Source organism: Nesoenas mayeri (assembly GCF_963082525.1).
Source record: "Nesoenas mayeri genome assembly, chromosome: Z".
Classification (NCBI taxonomy): domain Eukaryota; kingdom Metazoa; phylum Chordata; class Aves; order Columbiformes; family Columbidae; genus Nesoenas; species Nesoenas mayeri.
The window spans coordinates 30,022,390-30,040,154 of NC_137542.1; positions in this window are offsets into that span (position 1 = coordinate 30,022,390).

The following is a 17,765-nucleotide window of genomic DNA, read 5'->3' on the forward strand; positions in this document are numbered from 1 at the left end:
TAAGTTACTTGCCCAAGGTTACAAAGCCAGTGTCAGACCTGTCTTTACGTGTATTTGGCCTCTGCAAACCACCTCTCCCAGTGTGGGTGGCCAAGCAGAGATGGTGTCTGTGCATTAAGGATGACATTTCTTTCCTGGCAGAAGGGTTGGGACGTGGCCTGAGTACGTCCCAGTGATACACTGTGTTCTAGGCCCATTTTGCCAGGGGTTGAGTTTCCTTGCTAATATCACCACCTCTGTTCTGAGTGACATTTCTTTCAAATCGAAAGAAGAAAGAAGAATGAGGCTCTCCTAGTGACATGAAGAAGCAAGTTTTAAATCTTGGCAGAAAATACCTTGTGCCTCAAACTCTAAAGATGCATAATTTTGCAGCTGTATCAAGAGATTAAAGCAATGGTTTTCTGTGAATAAATGTCTACTTCAGTGCAGTGGTTCACCTGGAACCTAGCGAATCTTCTTCAGCTATTATAACTTTTGTCTTCTGATCTGGAAAATGTCATTTCTCAGTGGTATAATCTGATATGTGTATATATATATGTCAGTCACTGGACTGATACTGACTACCATTTATTTAAGGTGTCTGGATTGAAATCTGTAGAGCTGCTGAAAGTGTGTTTTGTTTTATTTTGTTGTGGGATGTATTGAAAAGATTTGCTTGGATAGCTATATTTGCAGATTCGCAAGTACATGTTTAAAGGTTCATTATTCGTATAGCTTAAATGGGGAAAAACCCTACAATGGCCAAGCACTTTTGTGGCATCATCTACATCTAACTGTAGTAAACCAGGTATTTTCCTGTTACAGGTTGTCACCACAAATCACTCCCCTTGCTGACGCGATGTCACTGGCCAACGTTTTGACATGCAGTGTAGACCTGGCCTTTGCTTCCCTCACCCACTATCTGTGTGAAGCAGCAGATCAGCTCGTATCACAGTGAGACCAGACAGACACCGGCTCTGGAAGCTGTCAGATATCTACTAGTTTTACTGGATCCAGCTGTCAGATAACAGCAATTAATTATCCTTAAATAGTTAAATGACAGCTCTAGTCATTTGTCCCACCTGCTGTATAAAGTTTTATGTTTCAGAAAAATACTTTAATTCATTTTTTTGCACAGCATACATAAATCTGGGCTGTGAAGTACTGCTGCGCTGTGTATTTGCCACAGTACCAGTAATGTAATGATTTTAGGGAATCCTTACTGGCAAGATCGTGTCACTGAAGAAAGAAAATTTAGGTGGGGGTGCCTTACCTTATTTGTTATTTTTAATATAGGCATAGAAAACTATGTCTGAAACCTGCCTTGAATGTGAAATGTTTAGTCTTTTCAGAAAGCATCTAGAGGGTCAGATTTCCCAGTCCGTTGCTGGATAAGAGACAACCAGTCTAATATGATTCAAGCATGTTTTATGGTGACTTTCCTGAAAGGTGAAAAATGATGGGCAGAGGGTTTCTATCATGCATTGCAGCCAGCTGAATAGTTAAAGATTGTTTAAAATCTTCCACTTGGAGATGACAGTGCATTTGAGATTCTCTGTCTGCTTCCTCTTCTTGAAGGTACCTGTTCACATCTGTTTTCTTTCTCTGTAATACAGCCATCTATATTTAAGAAGGAGCTTTTGCTCTGGGCAGGGTTAGAGCTCAAGGTTTTTTGCTAACTTCTGAAACGTAGTCCATTTGCTATTAGTCATCAGTTGAATTCTGCTGCCCACTGGGTAGAGGTAACAAACACAGTAATGAACCTTACTGTAGGAAACTGGTGCCTGTGGTGGTGCCAGACAGTTTGTGCATTTGCCCTTTTTTTTAAATACCAATTTCAAGTAGCTTCCTGCTGCCTACTTTGTTTTCTGAACCCTGACTTGCAGTTCAATACTTTCTCTTACCAGAGGCTGGTTAAGAGTTTCACTGTCTGCAGGAACAGAGTGAAATAGGATCCCTTCCTATAGACCATTTCTGTTCTGATCTGTCAGTATTTGACAGGTTTCATACCTGGGGGCTCTGCTGCTTTGTAGGAGGACAGCTGTGAGCTGGCTTGGGCTCTGAGGGGCCTTCTCCATCCCTGCGTGCAGAAAGACCTGAGGAAGACTGTGTTCTTGGATGGGGCATTGCAACAGGGCAGGGGACGAGACTCCTCTGCCCCTCACCTGCAGCCCCCTGAAGAAGGCAGGGGGCTATTGTCTTCCTAGTACTGTTTTTTTGCTGTGAGATTTTGACATGGGGCAAGGGAAGGAGAAGGAAAGCTTCAGAAATAATAATAATAATAATAATAACAACAACAACAGTAATAACAATATTAATAATAAAAAGTCCTTCACCCTGCCCTAACTTTTCTCTTTTAATATTATTACAAGTCTCATGCTTTTAGTTTATTTCCTGGTTTTTGGGGAAATGACCAGTGTTTTGAGGCTTATGGTTCTTGACACTGTATGGTTTCTAGTGTTCTTCACAGTAGGCAATAGATTGTTTATAATGATCACATATTCAATTTTAGTTCTCTTTTTCTTTTTACACTGATTCATCAAGCTACCTGCACTTGTTGTACTTTACATTTCAGGTCTCTTCCAGAAACACCCGCATACTCTTCAATACATAGGCTAGGTCGTGTCCCAGTGACAAGAAAGTAAAAACTGATTTGTTGCTACTTCCCTTCCAAGCAGAACAGGAGTAGACCTGTGGCTGTAACATCCTCTTGGTTCCTATATTAAGGGAGAAATATAGTTTTTTAGCTTCGAGGGGTGGCAATTTAAAATAAAATATGTGTAATTAATATCAGTGATGAATCAGCGGTGATTCAGCTGTGGTGCCCTGTGCCTTACAGAGTGCAGCCTGATGCCCTGGTTAGTCCTTCACCTAACTGCCAAACCATGCTCACATGGGGGTAAGGGCAGTGCATAGCTATGCACACTGGCTGTATCTATATTTGTAAGCTGAACAGTGTAAGAAATGTTCCCAAGTGCTGGAACCTGACTATCTATACTCTTAAATCATTAAAGCAGTCCCACTTTCAGTTTCAGGCCCTGCCAGCTAGTGCTCTCCTAGACAATTTCCAGGCACTTATTTGGAAGATAATAAGGGCCAGAGCCCACATACAGCAGGCAGTTTGCATCCAACTATCCTCTTCTGGAAAGAAGAGAGGTTTAGTAGTACAGATCTGGGCTACCCTGTGCCAGCTTCCCTCTGTGCCAAAGAATGGTCATTCACATGCTCAATTTACTCAAGTAGCTGCAGCTACTGTTTTTTGCCCTTTCCTGGTGGACGAGAAAGCCAGATAAGCTGGCAGAGTGAGTCAGGAGGCCTGACGCCTCCTCTGCTAGAATATTTCTTAGCAGGAATACACACCACAGCTGTCTAATTAGCCAATGAGATTAAGGAAAAGCAGCTTAAGTTCCTCATAAAATCCAAAATAAACTTTATGCATAAATAGCAAGTGGCAACAGAGGAGTGTTTGTTACCTTTATAGTCACTGCAGCCTGGCCAGGGGTCCTGGTGGGGCACAGTGTACATTTGGCTGAGGCAGGATATGCCCTGGTGGGGCACATTGGATGTTTGGCTGATGCAGAAGATGCCCTGGTGGAGCACCGTGGACACTTGTCTGATGCAGGAGATGCCCTGGTGGGGCACAGTAGATGTTTGGCTGATGCAGGAGAAGCTCTGGTGGGGCACAGTGGACATTTGACTGATGCAGGAAATGCCCTGGGGAGGTCCCAGCCCTGTGGTCCCTGTGTGCAGCGCGATGGTGTGATGGAGACCTTGCCACGGGGCTCACTGTGCCGGCCTGTCAGAGCTCAGTGGCATAGGCACGAGAAATAAGTCAGGCAGGATAACCATGTGGATTATTGCCATGATGTACCATGGATTATTGCCATGATGTACATCCATCAGGGGGAGTGGAAATGTCAGAGAGTTTTAATTGCATCACTGCCAGCACCAGCACTTCCCATGAGTGTGCAGCCTGGCTCATTGTGGCTGGGTGGACCGATGGTCTCTCTTCCTTGTGCCTTTGTGCTGCCAATTTGTTGACAGTAGTCACTGCCAGGTGCATTACACAATGTGCTTGTGGTCAGTCTATCTGCTTTAGTTACCACTGCTGCACACCATCTTCCTGTGTCCTCTTCTGAACACATTAATCAAACTGTTTCCCATGGGTGAAATAGCTTTCTTCTGTGTTTTTTCTTTTTTTTTTACCTTGCTCAACAGCAGAGGGAGGATCTATGCATGTATCATATTCTCATCAATTTCCAAATGAAACGTGAGCACTGGTGAAAACCCTCTGTCTTGTAGAAACTCAGTGTACAGTGATAAATACGTGAAATTGCTGAAGAAATAAATGGCACACTCCATCAATTTGGATGGTTTTTATTTGTGTCCTCTCCACTACAGAGTATATAACTGGTGTAATAATGAAAAGAGTGAAGAGTGACATTGAGAATAATGCAGAAATGGATGATATGCCTCATGGTTAGAACCCAATTTACAATTTTTTTTTTTTTTTTTTTTTTTTTTTTTTTTTTGTTGAAAGGCTATGAAACAAGAAACAGAAAACTGCCTTGGGTATTCCACTACAACTTGAAAAATAAACAGCCTTGTCACTTCCTACCCAAACCAAAGAAACAAGCTACCTGTGAAAAATGAAGGGGTTTTCTGTGAGATGCACATTTGTGCCAGCCTAACTTTTTGAAGGTTAAGCTATTTAAGTCAAATTGCTTTTGGCAGTATCATAGCTATGCATATAAATGACAGGAAAAAAATATTCTGAGTTGAATTTACTTTTATAAAGTTTGTAAACACAAATAATAGTTTGAGTTGCAAAGCTCTCACAGTTGTCAGCTCTTTGTTCCCCAGGACCTAAAACTTACTAGAACCATGGAATCACAGAACAGTTTGGGTTGGAAGGGACCACCAAAGGTTATCTAATCCAACCCCCCTGCAATGAGCAGGGACATCTTCAACCATCAAGTTGCTCAGAGCCCTGTCCAGCCTGGCCTTGAATGTTTCCAGGGATGGGGCATCTACCACCTCTCTGGCAACCTGTGCCAGTATTTCACTACCCCTATTGTAAATTAGAGATGTTAACAATTATAATTATTAGAGATGTATATTTAACACATCATGATCTTTTAATCTCATGTAAAATTCAATGTAACTGCAAAACCTTGTTTTTCTGCAATACTGTGTTCCAGAAACATATTCTTCATAGAAGAACATGTTCACCATTATTAACTGGTAACTCACTGTTTGTGATAGTGTTTCAGTGTGCTTAGAAATAGGGTAAAGCATCAGGAAGTTTTGACAGAACTTGATTTTAAAAAATCCCCTTCTGTTAGAACAATTTACTTAATATGCTAATAGCCTTTTTGACGGTGAGTGAATGTTTTTCTGTTTTGTCACAGTTATCTGAATTTTCCTACCTATAGAAATACTCAATCTCCTGCAAGTTAGAGAACATTACAAACAAACTCTGCTAGAAACAAGGGGAATGTGGATCTTCTCCCATATGGACCGAAAGAGGGTACCTTCCAACTCAGTGATTTATTACAGTCTTAATTTTCATAAAAGGATTTATTGGACCTAACCTATTGTTTGTATTCTTTTTTTCTTTCAGGTCTGTTATTGCCAGCCCTAACACGGAGCTTTGGCCTTCAATGGTTATCTTGCAGATGCCAATGTTATAGGGACTGCAGATGACAGTGGGTTTTTTTGTGTGTTTTTCCCTGGCTTCATTTTCACAGACCTGCATGTCCCCTGTTGAGCAGTGGCCTTCTTGGTGTGGGCATCACTTCATCACTAGCACATGTGCTGCTGAAACACTGACAAACACATCATCCATACACTGACGCAGGGTGTACCCACTTACTGTTTAGTCTTCGTAGTACTGAGCTTTTCAGGTCATCTAGTGCAGATAGGGAGTTAACCTGTCTGTCTGTTCTGGGAATCCAAATACGGTACTATACATCTTCACTGGCCATTGAAATAGCATGGTCAAGGACAGACGCAAGCGGAAAGCTCGGTGAGAGGGTCATGTTTCAAATAACAGGAGCATTTTCTTCTTTTTTTTTTTTCTTAAAACAAACATGCTTTAATTTGTTGACAGCTACATTCCTAGTAAAACTGTTTGAAGGTTTTTGAAAAACACGATAAATACGTTAGATGGCTATTCCAGAGGATATTTATTCATAGCTTGCTAAAAGCTTTTTGGATGAAACCGTAATAAGCTACTAATGACTTTTCAGAATTATCCTGTGGCATATTTCTTGGTAATATTTTCCCATCTCTCTTTTTTCTCTCTTCAGTGCAGCAGGTTATTCAAGGAAATTCCCATCACACCACCTCCTTACCCCGCTGGAGGGCCAGCTCATGAAGGGACACTGGTGCTCCTTGTTTTGGCTGTGCTGCAGCCTGGCGTCTCTGGAGGAGCTCTCTGGAGGTGTCCATTCCAAGATACAGTGCCTTTCCTTCTGGTTTAAGCATCATAAAGTGCAAACTGGTGTCCCAGAGTTGGGGTGCTTCATGCAGAGGGAAGGGAAACCGCGAGGCTGAGTTTTGTCTTATCAGTGTTGCCCTAAACACGGGGACAGAGAATAGTGCTCCAAGGACTAGTGCACTTACCTTTAAGCAGAGGAAGAAGGAAGATGGTGAAGGGGGGCGTTTTTTCTCAGCATGCAGATTTTGAGCTACTTGTAACCCCTCCAGAAAAAGTAAGAAGGAGAGCATGATAAGGCTCTGAAAACCTCTGCCCCAGGTGCTGTGGTAATAAAAACCCAAACAGGATATGTGGCAAATATGGGGAAAAGAAAAAAGAAGCATCTGCTGGGAGAAAAACTGAAGACGAAAAAGTTTAAGAGGTAGAAGTTCCTGCCAGGAGAGATGGCAGTGCATAAGACACACTTAGAGGGCATATTTTATGGTCTGGAAAAGGCTTTGAAGGAGTCATTAAAAAGAAAAAAAGGGATAAAAAGGAGAAAAAAAGCCTTGTTTGAATTCTATGTCCCCCAAGCAGTAACCACATCCTCTCTCTCCCCAGCTGCATTTCTTTAACTGCCCATCCAGTGCAGCTCATATGGGCAGTGCTCACATTAGGAGTGGGAATCTGTCACTTGGCCATGATGAGGAAACACTTCCTCCTGACCTTTCTCTTTGTGTGTTTTCATAATTTACAGCTGCAAAGTTTGTTCAGCTGCTAGGCTGGGGTCAGTGTGCCACCTTCCAGCCCTGTTATGTCTTAAATTTGATAGACCAAGGAAAGACCTGATGTATATCACTGCAAGCAGCCAGGGCACTGAACATTGCCCTCCATTCCACCCACACATTGTTATATGTTTTGGGGGATTAAGATGAAGAAAAGAGCTGGGTTGTGTGCTGGCCTTGACTGTTAGAGTAAGGACATATAAAAAGCATTCTCATTACCAAAATTGTTCAAAGCCAGCATGTTACAACATCCTTTCAGCTCTCTTAGAAGTGGTTGGGTGGTGGAAAGGAGCTAACACCACAACCAGGCCTTGGCTGCAGGTGGCCTTGGGTCACAGCAAATCCTTCAAGGATGAGGGTCTGCCCCTGGGAAGGAAGGACCTGCTTTTCTGGCACCCTCGCATCCTCCCTGTGAGCAGCAATGCAAATGCTGGGGTCTGTATTTTTGGGACTGTCAGAGTTTTTATCCTAGGTACATGGGACAGCAGCTCTTGATTTTGCAAAAAATATTCCTTCAGAACAGCACCCAGCACATTTGCAATAGCAGCAGCTTCCTTCTGTTGAAGGCAGGCAGTATCAGAAGCCAGTGTCGTTTTGCCACCTTGCAGTCTGTGAGTCTTCAGCAGGTGATGTTGATTTGCAGCTGAATCGCCCAAAATTCTCCTGTCCTTTGCTTTACTGAGAACTGAATTAGCTATTCCACTGCAGCTAATTTTTTGCTGGTGTTGCACAAATGTGTAGTAATGCAATCAGAAAAATTGTCTCAAAGGTGACAAAATTAGATGAAATTTTTGTTCTCAAAACCACATGGGAACTTCACAACTTAGAGCATCTTTAGGGAAAAAAAAATAAATAGCTTTGCAGTTTCCGCTTAGCTTTTTTTACTTCCTTAATAATTTTTCTCTTTACCTCCTTATAATTTTTCCTTCCTCTTCTTTATTATCACCTTTTGTCAGATTATCTTCTTACATAACATTTTAAAATATACAAATCAGTAAAAGTGACTTCCAAGACATCAAAAACCAGACAAGATTGGAATTCAACTATCCAGGAACCATATTAAGCAAGCTCAGTATTTCCCAGGGTTACCCTCTTGGTTGTCAGTTTAATTTCACCCGCATGTTAATTTCAGGAGCTGCTGTGTACAGAGATCACCAGCATTTTCGGGGGAGAGGAGGAGTTCTGTTGCCCACATCCAATCTATTGGGCCATGTGTGGTAAAAAACCACCACAATACATCTATTTCCCTCTCATCCTGGAAAAACACTCAAAGAGTTGGCAATTTTACAAAGATGAGGAGGAGGGGGTTACTGCAAATACCTCAGAGCTTGCTGCCTATCTGAGACAAAGGAGAACCAGCTGGGAAACTAGATCTTGGAGGACACAAGCGACAGATTTAATTGATGTGGTATTGCTAAGAGCAAGTGTCTGCCTGAACAATGGCTCTTGTCTTGGTCCATGTCAGAAGAGATGCATCGGTGTCAGCACTAGTGGGAAATATGTAGCAAATTTATTCTGTTGTGGGACTGTTTCAAAACCTACAGAAGGCTGGACTTCCAATTTAGAGAAAATGTCTTTACTTTAGGGGAGCCATTAGCTGCAGCAGGCAGCGTGAATGCTTAGTGGTGTCTGCATGGGTTATCCAAGCATTGCGATAGAATAAATCATTGTCACGCCCTCTGTACAGGGCAACCTTTATTTCAGACGTGCTTTTGCTAGACGACATAGCAGGATGAAACAAAAACAAAACGCTGCATTCTCCTCTCTCTACCTGTTGATTCTCCCACACGCCCAAACAGGTAAATCAGTGCTTAGCAAGCTGGCTGCACTTTGCAGTTTGCTGTGCTTCTTCAGGATCTAAGGAAAGTCGCAACAGTTTTGGCTGCAAGGGTCACCTGCATATTTCTGGGAATGGTGCTGGGGTTTTGAAATGCAGCCTTTCCAAGTGGGCCAAGCAACAACATTTTTGATGAGGCAAATCATTTGCAGTTACCTCTGTGATTAGAACTTACCCACTGCAATTTAAGGTTTTGAATACAGTGTGTTGGAGCGGCTACTTTTTAGGCAAATCAATGCATACTTTGGAAGATCTTCAGTGCTGAAAATACTTCTGATATGAAGCTATTGAGCTATTGTTTTTCTTGTGAAATGTTGGCATGCATACTAAAATACTACTTAAAAAAATCAAAATGTGATCAGTCTTTGTAAATGAATTATATCCTGCACACTTTTTCTTCTCAGTGAGTCACCTGAATTTATTTTTTTTTTTAAATGTAGCAAGCTCCTCTTTGATATTTGTAATAAAACCCACAAAACTTCACCAGTATTTAGCCCTTCTGAATAATCTTCCCACATAAGAGGGGAATTTTTCTTGTGGTTTTTCAATAGATTCTCAGCCTGTTTTGGTTATGCTCCTCTGTAAGTTTTTCTTTTAAGTCGGAGGCTTTTTCATGAGCTTGCAGGTGGTTTAGAAAACATAGTGCTCTGCTTTTAACTTTCTGTTTCTGGTCTGTGATAAAAGAGACTCTAGAATCTTTTCTAACTAGCTTTCTTGTAACTAAGAAGAGGTTTGTGTGAGAAATAAAGAACATCAAAGGCAAGAGGAAGTTAACTCAGGTGCATCATTGGCAGGTTGTCTTAAATGTGGAAATTCCAGGCTACGCTACCAATTGAAAATACTGTTTCATTTTCCCCTAATTTCCTTAAAATAAATAAAATGAAATTACTTAAGTTCTGGAAAGTGTTGTCATGAGGCTAAACTCACCTTAAAATTGCAATCGGAGGAAGTTCATTTGGGCACAGGGCTCAAGTCAGCTGTAAATTCTGCAATTTATTTAGTTAATAATCCTACAAAAATGTGCATATTTGGGGAATAAAGCTGGAGCAAGTACACAAAACCTTCTAAAGCTCCACAGAAACTGCTATGGTATCATGTTGGTTGGTTTACTGTGCTATTCAGTGCCTGTTTACATGTGCTTGCATTTCTGTGCACCCCGGAGATTTGTCTGACTTTCATTAACACTTAAGATATGCTTCCTAGCACATAGAATTATTTATATAGTCATCTGTTTTCAAAGGATAAGTCTTGGCAAAAGCACACAAACTTGGATTGAGCTTGGACCATGTTCTCACTTCCAAACAGGGACTTGCTGTGTGCTGTTAGGAGGAGCCAACATATTCCTTGCAAACATAATGTCTTAAAAATAGTGTTTGCAGACAAGACTTCTGTACGTTGTTTCTTTTACACTATACAGGTTACATCGATTTGTACCTTCCACATTTACGTGGTTGACTCTGAGTAATTTGGAGATTTTTTTTTTTTTAATGGGGTGAATCTGTTTCATTTGTGAAATGATGGTCCCAGGCAGAAGAGTCATCCCTATAACCTGCATCCCTGGTACTTCATGCTCTCAGAAATTGCAAAGCTGGGGAGTATGAGAGCAGTAAGGGCTCAGTGATGCCTCAGCTCTTGCGAGTCTTCAGATGCCTTCACTAGAGCCTCATGCCTGAGGCAAATCAACATGACCTGCTGGGACAGCAAGCTGTGGTCTTCAAGGCATGCTAATGTCACAAAGTTGTGTAGACAGTCCTTGGTTTTCCCAGGACCTTTGCCCACCCCTGCCCAGGACTCAGAAAGGGACCAGGTTTCAGTGTGACACCGCTTTGATGCCTCCCATATGAAGGAGTAGGGGAAGTGAGGTTAGGGGATTTCTGTGCTCACTGATCTGTGCAAGTATCCTGTCCTGCTTGGCTGGTCTTCCTATCCTACCCTCCTCTGCAGTTTCATTTAAAGTCTACTCCTTTCTTACCTAGAAATGCTGCCCAGAGTGCAGCTGGAGCAGATCAGGTCTGTGGACATTTGCCACTTTCCCAGCACTGTGGCAAGTCCTGCCTTCTCCAATGCAACTTTTGTCTGTAAAAAGACGAGAGCTGCTGTGATCCGGTTGCAGGTGTCCTCAAGCCACAATCATCTGCAGGACTCTGAGCCAGTAACTTTAACTGAAAGGGTGCAAGACGTTGCAGGGGTCAAGCAAAATCAATAGTACCTGCTGCATTAAGCATGGGTGACATCTGCAGAGCCTGAATGACTCCAAGCAGTAAACCCCCTGTTTCTGCAGACACTGGATTCAGTCATGTAGTTTTTTTCTGCTGAACTATGCTAAAATACAGCACCTTTCCAGGTGCCCCTCCCCAGCTCCCCATGCCTCCCCAAGCACCGTTCAGAAGGGCTGGAGAACTGGCACCTTGCTCTAGGGCTATATTAGCTGTGCTTAGTGATGGTAGATGCCCGTCAGCAGCTTGCTGCTATGTCAGGTTAACATGCCTCCAGGCACATATAAGAGATGCCTATAAAAGAAAGCAGCTGCATTAAGAAGTGCACACTGCTCTTTCAAGTATTAGAAGAATGTCAAAGAGATCAAGCGCTTGTTCTTTTTACAAATTAGCTGAGAAAGTATTTTCTGGCAAGATTCTTGTTGCAGCCCTTTGCTTCATAATCTGCAGGGCCCTGAGATGCTGGCTGGCATTTTGCCATGATCATGAAATTGGACTTGTCCTTCTTAATTCAGTGTTCAAGGAAAACAAAGTAGGATTTCTTGGTTTCATAGATCACTGGAAGAAAAAGGTACTTTGCTCTGAAAAATAAAAGGCGGTCTGGTCTTTTGGCAGCTGCCTCGGGGGTGCTGTATGTTTGCAGATGTACAGCTAGGAGGAATTTCCCTTCTCTGTAGTTAGTAGGTTAGTAAACTTTTCAATGACCTATATTAATAAAATCTCAAAGCTGTTTGTTAGAAAAAAGTTCCATTGATCAGCATCTTCAAAGGCAAGAAATTCAAAGATTATGACTGGCTCTGTTCTTGAATTAATCTGCTGTTGAAAGTTTGAAGCATAATGCAATTCTAGGTACCGTATTGTTATCTAACTCACTACCTTTCATTGCAGGGAATCAAATCCCACTCTTTCAAGAAGTGCATTTTAGTTGCTGGATCTGTGGCTTGTCCACATCAAAGAACATCTGTATCAGAGGAAAAGGGGCCCTATATGCTTTGTGCCTTCAGAAGAAAACAGTAAAAGTTCAGTGAATCTAATTCATGAAGTGTGCACAGCACTGCTCATGGCTGATCCTCAAGTATTTATTCTTATGAGTGCATTATACCACTGTAATTCATTAACTAAGTAATACAGTATTAGTAAATATGTGGTTAAGATCATCCATGTCTTTCAGTCATAAATCCTGCCACAGTTTGTTATAGCCTTTCTCTTAAAGGTTTTGATTAGTTCTTCCACATGCTTTAAGGGAAAGTTGATGCTGTCAAACTTTAGGCATTCAAAATTCAAACTTAGGTTAAATCCCTATATTAGTGGAGCTTCCAAAACACCTGACCATTGTAAATTTGATTTTTTCAGGTTACATGAAGCACTTCATGCAGAACCATATTGAATGCACAGAGACAAGGTTACTGCCTACTAAGAAAGGACTGAGGGCAAAAGGAAGCCAAGTTTTGTAGAGCAGGGAGAAAAAACTTACCATGATGTTACTTCAAAAGGCTGAAGTGCTATCCAAATGAATAAAATGAAAAGGATCATAAATCCCAGCAAATTTAGTATATAAATATAATTTAACTGTCCAAAAAAGAGGTTGAGCTACAGCTAAGAGAAACAGCAAATCTTTCTTCAAATGCATCAACAACAGGAAGCCTGCCAGAGAGTTTGTAGGGCCAATAAATGATGCAGGTATCAAAGGATCACTTCAGCAAGATAAAGCTGTTCCAGAACAACTAAATAGAGTATTTTCAGAGTAGAAGGAGCCAGGGAGATTCCCATCTTGGAGCTTTTCTGTGTGAGTGGCTCACCAGAACATTGGCCCAAAATTGAACTGGCTTAAAAAATTATAGGGCAGTAAATGAACAGTAGCACAGCGCTAGAAGCAGATGGTATTAATTTAAGAGTTTTAGAGCAATTCAGGGGTGAAATGTATAGATTATTAACACTGGTGTGTAACCCCTTGCTTTGCACTGCTTTGATAGCTGGTAAACGTGATACCAGACTTTAAAATGCATTCCAGCTGAGGCCCTGGGGAGCTACAGCATGTGAGAATAATGACAATAGCAGGAAAACTGATAAATATAGTAAGAAAAAAGTGGAAATAGTGAACACACAGGTAAATATGATGTGTTTGGAAAGAGTTAAGAGTAACTTATGTAAAAGGAAGTCCTACCTCAATAACCTATCTGTCCTTTGAAGTGGTTTGCCAAAACATGTTAGCTATGACAGACCATTTGATATGGACTACCTGGATTTCTGAAAGGCTTTTGGCAAGATTCCTTCACCAAAGGATTTAAAGTACACTAGATAAACAGTTTAGGTGTACAAGGGAAGGCACAGATAAGTAATAGGATGAAAGGTAGAAACTGGGCAAGGGGAAGGGAGGAGGTGGGGAATGGTCAGCTTTCATGTTGGAGCAAGAACACCAGTAGAGCTCCACGGAAGTCTGTGCTATGATCTGGGATGTTCATGTTCAATTGTACTCATGACCATCCTTAATAAAATGTGGTTATCCACAAGTGGAAAGAGGATATTCTGCTACATAAAATTCTGACCTGACATAGTACTGCTACTTCTACTATGTTAGGTTAGGATGCAATTCTTCTCCATTGCATCTCTAGGGAACGTTAACTGCTGAGATTGGTATCTAAATTAGATGACTAAAGGACAGATGTTATGAACTTCCACTAAACTTCTCTATACAAACTTTTGAATGTTTGATGCCTTAAAGGTAACGGTGGTTGCTCATGACTCTTAGAAGTCTCCTTGAATCTCTGTGTAAATACTTTATTGGGATGAGTGGTGCAGCTGTCCATTCATCTGTGGTTCACTGAGAGATGTATCCAAGCTTAAAATGAAGAGACACTCTCCGCAGGTTCCTGATGTCAGTGTATATCACACCATTTCTTCAGCAGTCGGAGTAATTTTAGTATAGGACCATACATACATGTGAATATTGTGTAGTTCTACACAATTTTATAAGAAAAGATTTTACAAAACACTGAGCAGACAATTAAGTGAGATGTGAATCTAAAGGAAGAGGGAAAGACCAGTCTGGCTATGTAAGTACTAGGTTTGTGTTCTGCATTAGAAGGTCCCCTGTGTCCCTTGGGTTTAAAAATGCTCATGCCCACATGGTACCAACCACAGTGCTTTTCTGTGGGGACTTAATTAGCTAAACTTCTGGTTTTGTGCCAAGGAATGAACTTGGCTCATCCCAGGTGTCTACAATGTCAGTTTAACTTGCGCTTTGTTTGATTCAATGGTTCTGCTCTTAATCTTTGCTGGTGGGATAGCTTGCTGTGAGATCCCTCCAGATGCAACATGTGGACTCACCATGGCAACTCCTCGCATCATGCTGTGAAAATGCTCTGCTGGACTGTGATGTAATTGCTTGCTTTCTGAACATTTTGAACAGAGAGCTACAGAAAAACCATTCTTGGGTTTACAGGCGCTTCACAGGATCCCAAGGAGACCCAGGTAAGCAGAAGTGAGCTAGGAGGCCCAAGCCAAGGGCAGCGTTGACTCAAGTCAGCACGTACTGTTCAGCTTATGGGCTTGAGTGGTTGGCGCAGTGTGGCCCTGAAGGGCAGTAGAGACATGGCTGAGGGTGAGCCTAGCATGAAACAGCATGGTGAGACACCTTTCGCTGCTCTGGCATGGTGATGGTGTCAGGCCTTGCAGGGAAGGAGGGCACCAGTAGCTCTCAAAGGCAAGGCTATTCTTATGTGGTCAGGTGTGTCATGCAATTCACTCACAGAAAGGTCAGAGCTGGGCCATGGGATCACAGAATCACAGAATGTTAGGGATTGGAAGGGACCTCAAAAGATCATCTGGTCCAATCCCCCTGCTGGAGCAGGATCACCTAGGTGAGTTTACACAGGAAGATGTCCAGGGAGGTTTTGAATGTCTCCAGAGTAGGAGACTCCACAACCTCCCTGGGCAGCCTGTTCCTGTGCTCTGCCACCCTCACTGAGAAGAAGCTTCTTCTCAAATTTAAGTGGAACCTTTTGTGTTCCAGTTTGTACCCATTATCCCTTGTCCTACCATTGGTTGTCAAATGGGTGAGATGGATGTGTAGCTAGTCAGAGAGGGGATGGTTGAGCTGTGGGGAAAGTGCAGACAGCTGACCCTATACCCCAGTCTTTAGTGAGTTCTTCACATTTCTTTATGACCTTTCATTTCAGAGGTATCCACTCTCTTACCTTCCCAGTCTTATTATGGGTGCATTATTAAAATACAGTTCTGGTGCTTTTTGGTGATATCGCTGATCCTCTCAGTATTTTGATGACCTGTTTGTTATTATGATAGATTTTCAAGCTAGGATTAGTCTGTCTGTGATGAAAGTACACAGTGATTCTTTTGTGAGGTTTTTGGCTTCTGGAGTGTTTAACTCCTAGATATCTTTTATGAGTAGATTTTAAGAGACTCCAGATTTTATCCGACTGGAGGAAAATCAGGTCCAAACGTCCAAGGGAGGACAATGTAACAAGTTTGTTCTGTTTTCTGAAATAATATATCTGATGATATGAAAAAGCATGAAGGTCAATAACACTAAGAATTTTAAGTTGACTCATGAAAGAGCTGAAAGAAGACTGTAGGCTACTATAATACAATAAAGGTATTAGTGGAAATGAAAGCATAATTTCCACTGTTTGTTGATTGTGCTCATGCATAGAAATTAAATCACACACAATTACATAACAATGGCAACGATATCTGCAAAATTCTAGCCATATTTAAAACAGGTGCTGCGTTTGAACTAAATTACATAATGAAACAAGCTATTCTTGCAGCACTACGAATATAAATATCACAATGACGTCCCCATTGGATAAGCCATTGCTTTTCGATGACACACAACAACTGCAATGAATACATTCTGGTTTTCTATCAGCAATGCAGGACTTGAAGAAGCTGAATTGCAGTCATAAATTTTCCTGCAGAAGCTTTATTTATATAAAAAATGGTCTCAAACTTGATAGAAGTCCAAAGTATTTGTAGTGGAATATGACCAACAGTGTGTCTCTTATGCACTGATCCCTTGTGAATCACACTTGGAACTTTTTCATGCAAAGATCTGCAAAATGCATCCATTAAAAAGAATATTCAAGAAAAAACATACTGTTTTATGAAGTTGTTCAACACTATAAAGATTTGTTTTACAATAAATGAAAGAGGAATATATTGGCTGAAAAAGCAAAACAAAACAAAATCTGTTTGCAAACTTTCAGCAGTCCCAGGAAGACCTGAGGGTGCCAAGCAACCTTCTAATTATTGCATAAACCATTTAATGATATATTTTCCTTTCACTGCTAAAGTTAGTACACTTCAAATTGAGAAATGAAAATGCAGAATGTTAGGGATAGATTGAAAACAAGAAAAAAAAAACACACCAAAACAAAACTCAAAAAACCCATGATGAGCCTTTGTAAAAGCTTTGTACCAGTCTACTGATCTTTCCACTCCTCTGAGCTCTAGGTTCAGTTCACATTTCTTTCACAGATTATTTCATAAGAATGTAACTCTATTTTAAAAAATCCCCTATGCTAATCTAATTTGAAGGCTGTTGAAAGAGAATGGTACTTCTGAAATCACTTTGTTGAATGTTTAAATCAGGGCCAAGCACTTTTGAACATCTCGTCTTTAGTGTCTGTGCATGACCTCTTCATTTGGAAAAATGATTGCAATATTTACTTTCCTCCACTCCTGATCTCTCTGTCTGTCTCTTATGTAGTTCAGGAGGCTCAGATCTTTAAAGTCTTTCAGAAGTCTACGTCCTCTGGAAGCTTGAAGCTTACACTGAAATCATGGAAAGTTGGGTATCTGATACTTGTGAGGATGTAGCCACTGAAGAGCCTTTGTGTCACACAGCACAGCAAAGACTGCTCTTCAGTGGCACTGGAGATTGTTGCATAGGTATTTAAAAATAATGACAACAAACAGTCAAGAAGTAGGTTTTTGGATTCTATTTCAGTGATTGGTACTTGCTGCCATACAAATGACTGAAGCTGATCTTTGATACTGACTTTACGTTGATTTTATCCATTAGAAGTACAATAGAATTCTTCCTATGAAGGAAATAAATATTGTGAAGCTTAATTAATGAAGAGGACATCTTCTGACTCACCTTTCCAAGCATTCTTAGCAGGTTTGGTAGGAGGAAGTTAAAGTACTTCAAGGCATGATACTATAGTGAGTCACTGAACAGCAGCCCCAGAAGTACCTGTGGCAGAATGATTTAGTAGCAACATAATTATGGGAATTGCTTGGCTGAGAGAGTTGTTTGTGCCAGGGCAAAAGGTGCAAACCTGAAGAAAGGAGGATGTCAAAAAGCTATGAAAAGAAATGCAAAAAATCATCAGCCCTCTAAAACAATTTTCACCAAATTACTCAAAGTTTATGGTATCGCTGGACTTTACTTTCAGCCTTCCAATATGACTTATCTATTTATTTCATCTGGGATTTCAAATGTAGTTTCTAGTGTGGAGCTAGACATGTATATGAGCACATGTATGGAGAAGATGGAAAGATCA